General features: G+C 43.4%; 1 long non-coding RNA gene across 1 annotated transcript; it reads left to right on the forward strand.

Annotated features, from left to right (window-relative positions):
• The first annotated feature begins 201 nt into the window (after positions 1–201).
• LOC119372465 (uncharacterized) lies at positions 202–5,042 on the forward strand. The gene is made up of 3 exons (XR_005179541.1): positions 202–309; positions 2,433–2,484; positions 4,874–5,042. It is a non-coding gene; the product is annotated as an uncharacterized LOC119372465 (long non-coding RNA).
• The last annotated feature ends 4,641 nt before the right edge of the window (positions 5,043–9,683 follow it).

The following is a 9,683-nucleotide window of genomic DNA, read 5'->3' on the forward strand; positions in this document are numbered from 1 at the left end:
CTAACACACACTTAACCCAAGCCTCTTGGCGCAATACAACATCATTCTAGGTGCACTAGGGAGCGAGTCATGCTTTCTAGGGAAGCCGCGCACAGACAGAACATGGATGCATTGTTCCACCGGCGTGCTCTGCGGGCGAGCAGCCGCACATGCGGCGTTCCTAATTATTCTGTGAGCAGCTGTGCGTAAGCAATAGCGTATATAAAGAACTTGGGGTCCGCACGAACAAAAGTTTGCCACGACGAGCGTAAGAATGTCGCCTGCGATATTTTCACTCATTCTAATGCTTGCGCTCACAGTCACGGCAGAGTAAGTACTGTTGCCGTTGCTTCCACCTGCTACATGTATTATAATTTCTTCTCTCCGTCTTAGCCATTTCAATGATTATTTATTGCTCGTTGGCAGTCTAACGTTCAGGCCTTCTTCACAATTGACACAGCTTGTCTTCTCTCTCTCGACAGCAGGCTCCGAAGTGTTAAGACCATTCTACTTCCTGGTATCACTGCCCTGATTTATATAGTTCTGGGAAGCGTAATGACACAATAGCGTTTTCAAGAGATTGTCCTTATGAAGTGGATATGGCCGGTTTCCGCGCGGCCATCAAATATTATTGCAGCAACACAATTCACTAAAAAGAAAATGAAAGAAAACCAGTAGATTGAATATTTCAGTGTCACGTAATGAATTTGCCGACGAATGCAGTCAATAATTGCGACAAATTTACCACAATGAGGACAAAATCAAGTGTATTCCCTTTCTAGAAGCTCTTGATTTCCTTTTGGTTTTTTGCTAAGGTAGTGTAGTGCGCAGCAGTACAAGGGGACGGACGACGAAGACGAGCGCTTCACGCGCTAAGACAAGACCAACTAGCCTAAGCCACTATTTTTCTTAACTCCCATAAAATGTGTTTCTTTCTTCGATAAAATTCTCGGCTTTCTTGGCGAATTCAAGGCAGTGGTATAGACCAACGAAAAATGAGCTTACCAATATGACCAGCTGTCAGAGTGAAAAATAATTATTGTTAGTATGTTGCTCGTATAAAATTAGGATTTTCTAATATGTATGACATTCTTTTGTACCACTATGTTTAACATTAACAAGACTTGTAAGACTTTAACGCTTTAAAAGATTCTTCAAAATAAGAATAAAGGGAACCTTACCGGCTCAATTTTCTACAAAGTTTCCATGTCCGCATATGTAACTGCAGCTAAATCAAGATCATGACGCAATAAGATTTGACGTCTTGAAGAATGCAGTCACAAGACTTGCTGAGTATCAACGCGTTCTATTCCTTGGGCACAGAATTCAGTTTAGAAAGTGCAGAAATTCGAGTAAGAGTCACACACCTACAATATCGCATACCTTCCTTAAACTTGAACAGCATAAGGCTGTGTTTTCGCCCTCTTTGAGATTTTCCGAGAAAAGATTATTTCCTATTCGTCGTACGGTTCACATACTCCAGAAACATCTCAGCTAATATTCACAAAAGCTGACGTGAAATGTCCTCCATTTGGAACATGAAGATCGTGGAGTGTGTAGGGTGATGTCTAGAGCTTCCTCACTTAGTCATTAAAACAGAGTTCCTTACTTCGCTGTGGAAATATTTACAGTAGCTACTAAGCTCTCTCTTAAAGTGGTGCCCTGGATTTCGCCTATTTAATTATCGCGTTAATTATTAAATTGGTTTCTACTTAAAAGTCCCTACATAATTCCCTCCGCAAAGCCGCTTCTGTGTAGAACCCAGGTCCCTTCAACTTGTGGTATTAAGCTGCAGACAGTTCCACTGAATACCTCCCCCCCCTCCCCCACACACAACCACCTCCTACCGCACCAACGACGTTTGGGAGACAGCCTTGTCAGATCCAATCTGCAGGATCAGTTAAAACTAATCACGAGGGCCCAGGGCGCGGCCTGAGCTCAATGTATCCTGGACTAAGGACGCCTCTCCTAAGCTATCTTCTCAAATAAGGTCGTTTCTTTCTGTCTTTCTTTCTGCCACTCTCTCTCTCTCTCCAGTTAAAACTCTGTGATACCCGCTAATCACATCTTAACCTCAGGCAACTTCACCTAGTTTAGCATGCGCCATTTGCGCTGGGAAAACAAACATACGAAACGTGGCGAATCACCATCGTGTGCGAAATACGAAAACCGCTCAATTCTTCTTGAGTCTCTCATAACAGAAATGAGCCGTTGATGAGGAATCAGAACATCAGGGCATGACGCAGTCGCTGCTGTACTGCGAACCCTCAGATCTAACATTTTTAGAAGTAGCAACTTGAACAGTAACATACACTTTGGCTGCAGGATTATTGCGTGAATGAATATTTTCTATATCTTGATTTCTTGAACAACACCGTCATTACCGCGCATGACTACAGAATAAGGCCTCTGATGGAGTCAAATATGACCATATATCATTCCCTTGCTTACAGAAATGGCTCAACTGTGGACACTGGAAGTGGAACCCAACCATGTGAACAAGTGGTAAGGAATAAAATATTTAACATCGTAATTGTAGGAACATGTGGAATACTTCATATGCTATGATTTTCGCTAATTCATGGATCTTCCAGTATTTCTAAATATCATCATCCCACTCATAGAGGATACCAGAAAGAGTAACTGTCTACGCGTGTTGGTTACACCTCAAAGTAGACAGAGAACCACCATTGAACAATTACTGCAAAGCCTGGATAAAACTAAATCAACGCATACCGCTTCCCTTCAATTTAAACCAGGCTTGTTATCGATCGGTGCCAGATAAAGTTTACCCAGGGCGCTGGAAAGCGTTACGAGTAATGGCTGTATAAGGTTTTCGAAAACTTGCTTGAATAATTCCAGGAGCACAATCGTATCTGCGCGCACTACACTTTGTGCGCTCAATCGTGTTCAGTTCAAGTACCTTTTTTTTACAGGAAGAATGCATTCTACATAATCAGTACAGCACACTTCAACACTCCGAGTGCTTTAGCAGCTGTAATGTACTGGAAAAGGTAACTGTTGTAAAAGGTAGCATTAATCTGCACCGGCATATCACGGTCACCCAGTAACAGCTTTTCCTTATATTATCTACACTGGAGTTGCACCGCTTATTTCACTGTTGAGACCCGTCAATCCTCCGCACATCTTATTAAGCTATACAAACGCGATCGCAAATGTTGATGAACACGAGGTATAGTCTGACGCTACAGTATGAAGCTGAAATGCGCTTTCATTTACTGTTTATAGTCGACTGTGAGCACAAGCGTTTTCGTAAGCTCACTCGCATTGAGTATTATAACTAAGCCTGGATATATGCGAGATAAATATATTATCTGGGTCCCAGTAAGAACACAGCTTCCCGAGCGGCGTTCAAAATCTGCGAACAAAGTTAACAGAGCGACACTGATATATACATGGGAAATACGACGTTGTAAACAGGCAATATACAGAAAAAGCAAGGCTCATATGGGCGAGTTGGTACATGCTTAGCTGGGGAAGCACTGCACAAGAAAGGAGGACGACGGAACATAGTACACTGGACGAGCGCTGAGCTTACAACTGCACCAACCGCTCGTTTTTACAGCGCACAACACTGCGCACACTTTTCCAATCATTACTACCACATCAAAAGCATCAAGTAGGCAATCTACATTGCCACGCAATCTACGTGTGCTTCATTAACGGCGTGCGCGCGCAACTTCCACACACAGGCAAAAGGGGAAAAAAAAGGAAAGCCGATACAGCCAGACCTTAACAAGGTTTAATAGGCAACAGGCGAAAAAAGCAAAGAACAGTCAACAATCCAATATCGAGACGCAGGCGCTGTTACCCCGATAACAATTTATGTGAGTGAATCAATGGAAATTAGACGTGACCAACAACAAGCACGGTAAAAGAAATGAATTACATTAAACCTTTCATATATTGAATCTCAGCGTCAGTGAGCAAAATACATGGATTACTGATGCAACTGTCACCTTCTGCTTCCCTGATGAAAAAACGCTTCGACGATTTCACGCGGAAGCCTTTTACCGGAGTATGGAAGTTGCGCGCGCACTTTGATAATGAAGTACACATGCTAACTTTCAGTGACAATTCAGATTCCTTACTTGATGCTTTCGATGTGGCACTATTAATTGGAAAGGTGTGCACGGTGTTCTGTGCTGTAAAAACGAGTGGTCGGTGTAATTAAGGCGGCAGTTGTAAGTTCAGCACTTGCCCAGTGTACTGTGTTCATTTGTCCTCGTCCATTTTTTTGCTCTCTTTCCCCAACAAAACAAGCCCCTTGAAATGTTGGTAATTAAACCATGCATGATTCAAAGGGTCAAGCTCGGTCAAATAAATACCAAGCAATCCATGTAAAATGGTATTAAATGTACCGTGCTGTACATAGTTCTACCGACAAATATGAAAAGTGTTTGAGAGTGGGGAGCGAGTTCTGGCAGCTAATTAAGAACATCAGGTTTTTTTTTTTTCTAAACAATAATGCGTGAAGGTGGGACACATTGAAATAAACTGAAAAATGGGTGATTATATGAAAGTGAAAGAGGCACAACACTAATAAACAAATGCACACAATATGAGGTTTAATGTGCTCCTATTCGAATATATGTTCTTACATTCAATACCACTCCTAGCTTATGTTCGAGATAACATAAGCTGAAAGTTCTAGAACAATCAAAACCGAGCTATAAGGAACTTGTAACTGATAGTCGGCTTGCGTGATTACTTTGGTTTCATTTACCATAAAACAGCGCTTATATTATGGCTTTAATTTGCCATAAAAAAGCGCTTCCTCTAGCCGTAAAGATGACTGGTCAAGAATATATGATACATTGGACCATGTATGTTTTGGCCTCAACAATATAATTATTTCTTTCCATTTGAATAGCGTTGCAGTGGACCAGGTGATATGTGCGAACCACCATGCCGATGCTACCGACTCAACAATGTCCAATACATGTGCTTGGCATTCGATTGATGTTGCGATAACAAGCAGCTAGCTCAAGATGGCATGACATTTTTGCGCCGCATTACTAAGGCAATAAAATGATTACGACTCTTAAGAAAAAGTGTATTTAAATTTCTCTTCGACCTGAACTGCGGCGATTAGGACCAACGAATATACTCAATTACGGTGTCTTTCTTATGAATGTCAAGATATGATTACGAGACACGCCGTAGTGGAGCAGCACCCGATTGTGTTTGACAACGTGGTTTTTTAAAGACGATAGTCTTTCTTGGGGAATTGAACGCAGAAATTTTGGTCTGTCTGCCTTTCTGTCTGTCTATCTGTCTTTCTGTCTGTCTGTCTGTCTGTCACACAATTCAACCACCCGGCCAAAGTTTAAGCACTTGCTGAACGCCCAGCCATCTTGAATTGGTAGCTGCGTTCGTACTTGTGATCATTGGTTATCACTAAGCAAGTATTACGCATATCTGAGGCGGAACATCAATACGAAAGTATTAGGTGGTGTGTTCTTTTACTAGAAAGTACATAGATACGTAATTCTAAAGAACCTAGTGTTTCTTAGGGTGCGCTGAAAATGCGACACTATGCACGAAAAAGACCTCTGCCGACGATATGGTGCTGCCACCTGGCAGTGGCCCTGAGAACAGCATCACAGGTGGTCGTCGATGAGACCGGGGCTCATGTAGTACGGCCGGCAGAAGACTATCGTCTCTCGACGACATTTGCAGCGATACGCGGTCAGATACATTTGCAGATACGCGGCCAATTTTGTAACGTTCACGAAGCACAGAAGTACATGTTCCGGTTCACCAGCATTGGAATCGCCGCTGCCGGCATTCTTGCAGTGCCATTCTTCCAGTGCCGGGATTCTTCAGCGCCATTTGAACTCTGATGTATGAACTTTGAACGCGATAGCGTTAAAGAGCTCGTTTCGCCGATATTCCGGTGTCGGCGTCGTTGGTTGTTAGTGAAATATCGTCAACTTGTCCGTGACCAAAACATCGAAAAAGATGCAAATAAAATAAATAACACTTCGGCTTGAGTGAGAATCGAACCCAGGCCGTCTGCGTGGCAAGCAGGTGTTCCAGCGCAGAACCACGCTATTGCTTGAAACTGCTTCAGAAAAAAACACTGTATGAATGCCATGTAGTGGAAGGAGTCTCCTTAACGCATGTAATAGCGTAGAATCACTCCAGGTGTCAAAACATGTGAATTCCGCAACGAATGAGTGTTTTAGAGGCCCAACCATTATAAAGCCGGGTTGCCATACGGAGGCGTAGTGGGGCCTTCGCTCATTCGCAAAAGGAAGCATTATAGCGCAGCAGGTATGTACTTAACAACAGTACTCGCAGTAGGCATCCTAAGATAGCTTGAAACAGCCGATGTTACGTGTACAGTCGTTCGTTACCTTACGGCCCGGTTGAGGCATGCGCTGGCAACCGAAGCTAGGCTAGCAATTGAGAAGGCGATGCGCGCGGGGCCCGATTGCGCTATCGCGGTCTACTCTTGAAGGCGAAGCTCAACCGTCCTCCAATTTTTTATCTTATTTGTGAAAGGTAGTAAGAGTTACAAAATGAAATGTTCGTCCCCCCTTCTAATGTGAGCAAACGTAGCTATGAAACAGTGTCCAATACACGAAGACTGATTAGTCACTCTAGGCAGGTCGCATACTGTACGTTTTTACAGCAACGTAAGGCTCCGTGGTATAGTTTGCTAGCCTTCATACTTTGAGTTTCAACCTAAAGCATGAGAACAGAGAGCGTTTTCATTCGAACGCCACTGCACGGAACTGAATACGATAAATTTAGTAGTCTAAAGATTAACAAGTTCAAATTTTATTATTATCCGGGAAGTGTTCTCGATTTGCAATGCCATTCTATTCTTGATTTATGATGCTGTTCTATAAAAGGCACTCGAACGCTCATCTAAAAAACAATCTTTTTCCAATGTTCCGAAGTGCACCACTTGTGTTTCAATAGAGCTCTGCAAGAGGTCTACTAAAATAGAAGTGGTGCATTAGGACACGTTTACATAATTCGTAAGCACTAAGATATTCAATATACAACACAGGAATATTTTGTTATGGTGTAGGGTTACCGATTAGCAAGCATTGAATTTGAAGCAATTCCGTTCTTGAAGGTAAAATCCGCCTTTCCACTGCCAATAACATTTGTGTTTTGCATGCAATCAGATTTACTCTACTTTTTCGTGTGAAAACAAGTAAAAATTAGTTCCGCTTGTTACATGCGCTTGAAATACATGTCGTAGAAAGGTCCGAGCCAGAGCTTCCTTTTAAGAAGGTGAATACGTGGATAAGATTGCAAATTACAAGCATCCCGGCTAACTCCCGGAATAGCTTTGCATATTCGGAAATCTAGTGTGGATGAAGTTAGCGGGTTCAGAATCACTTATATCTTTTTAGCGCTTTGAATTGCTTATAATAGCAAGGTAGCAGGACGTTGTAGTATTTTTAGTTATAAATATCTGTCGACATATTCCGGCATATCAGTGACGCACACTCTGATACAGAAATACAGCATGATTGTAATGAAACTATCGCGCTAGCGACTAGCATGCAATTTAACAATTATTCAAGTGAAACAGCGCAGTCGACAATGAATACAGATTGCGCAGGCAAATGAAGACAAGCAGTGTCTCCGCAAAAGACATACAAGGAGTCTACCTCAATACAGCAACTGCGTTCTTCGGCAGCGTTTTTACAACCGATCTTTCGTCGCCCCATTAGAGGACGAAGATAAGCAAGTGCTAAAATAGAACAAAGGAAGTCAAAATGTCAAAGCAAACGCGTATCGCGAAACGGCACGTTATGTCATAAATTAATGTGCATGGTGTCAGGCGCGCACACGCAACAAGAACGCATCACTATGAATCACTGAGAATACCGGCTTACAAAACGCTGGCCTGATGGAAAATGGAAAGTATATTCGGTAAATGCATATCCTCCCTTTTCTGGGAGGTGAAGCGGCTTCAAGTACTTGGCGCGTGGAGACGTGGCATGCCCAGCAAACAGCCGTGCAGCTCACTCACGCTTCTCAATAAGTGCTGCCTTCTACGTATTTCTTACGACCGTCACTGCGCGGAGCATTGGTCCTACAGCTCCCGCTCCGCTCACTAGAGCAAGTGGTGAAAGCTACCACTACAAAACTCGCCCCCCCCCCCCCCCCTCTTTACCGCACACTTTCCTTTCCGATTCGCTGCGCCGAACACACACACTATCTTTTTTTTTTATTGCGGTAGCAGTTACATGTACACTCCCGTGGACCCGTGCATTCTTGCCGTAGCCGGGAGGTTACGTATAAAGTATCACCTCACGCGTCATAAATTCTATGAGTGGAAGCGTGCGAAGCCAGCCGACGATCACGGCTCAAGTAGAAAGAAAACGAGCCGGAGGGTGGGCTCCGTGGCTCCTGTAGGATCTGCGTACTTTGAGCGTCTGGGCACGGTCGCGCGCGCCTCATCTTGATAGGGACCAGCAAACGGCTCATGCCTTTGTACGAGCTGCATTCTCACAGCTCAGTTTCCATTGAGGTGATAGACAGCACGAAAGACGCTTGTATCACTGCAGCGACCGCGTTTCCTTACGCCAGCGTTTTGCTGAGTTACGCGAGGTCGGACGCTAAAGGAGTTCAAGTTTCTTGCTATCGGATTAATTGCTTTGCCATTGCGGTGAAAGTGACTTCCTTTTAAGACGCATCTGGTAGAGTGTACTTTCGTTTTGCTTTTTAACTTACATTTTAATCATTCCTTCTTCATAGAATTTGCTTCTAATATTGTGGAACATCCTGAGTCTTTTTCTGATCCCATGTGGTACTTCTCCGTTGAGTTCGCTTTTTTCTGTTAGCATTTCATTATAAATTTGTAGTTTGTCACGACTTTCCAAAGCCACGTGGTGTATTAATTCTCCTTATTTTCCTTCTTTAATAAATATTCAAAGTTTTATGAAGGCGTTGGCAGCAGGCTTGTGTGCCATTCTTCATTCTGATGTTCACGCAGAGGATATCAGCGCCTGGAAGATGTGTACACGAGAACGATAATGATCAGAGTAAGCATCACAGGTTACCCGTACGGAGGAAGCTATTGGAGTCGGAGCCCGTGATACTGCGTTGTGCATACTGCCATGAGCACCTAGTTCTTTTATTGTAATGTGATCGGGCTTCACCCACGACAGCCTGTTACACTAGCCGTCGCAAGTAGCCTCACATTGTTTGCATACTTCGCGATTGTTTCAGACTGTTCTGCTAAGATTACGCACAGGACACAATATTAATGACTACTAACAGACAATAATGCCAAGGAAAGTATAGAGGTGTTATTTGTAGTAATTAGAATATAAATGTGAAGAAAGTAAAGTGGACGAAAAGATAACTTGCTGCCGGCAGGGAGCGGACCTGCGACCTTCGCATAACGCGTCTGATGATCTACCACTGAGCTACAGCGGCGGTCATCCCCTCGCCCACTTTATGAAGGATATATGTACATTTAAACCTGAGAGTGTGAGTCAGCGCTGATCGCAGCCATGACGGCGAGTGTGGAACACTCTTTTTCTCCCTGTTGGCGTCACGTAGCATGTGATCTGTTTACGAGCTGGCAGCTGACCAATAATCCCTCGCATACTACCTGAAAGCATCAAGTCTGCCAGAACGAGACCCTCGCTATGAATGAAGGAAAGAAGGTGACTTTTTTTAAGGGCTCGTTTTTACTTTGTTAG

This window comes from Rhipicephalus sanguineus, chromosome 10 (genome assembly GCF_013339695.2).
Source record: "Rhipicephalus sanguineus isolate Rsan-2018 chromosome 10, BIME_Rsan_1.4, whole genome shotgun sequence".
In the NCBI taxonomy this organism is placed as follows: Eukaryota; Metazoa; Arthropoda; class Arachnida; order Ixodida; family Ixodidae; genus Rhipicephalus; species Rhipicephalus sanguineus.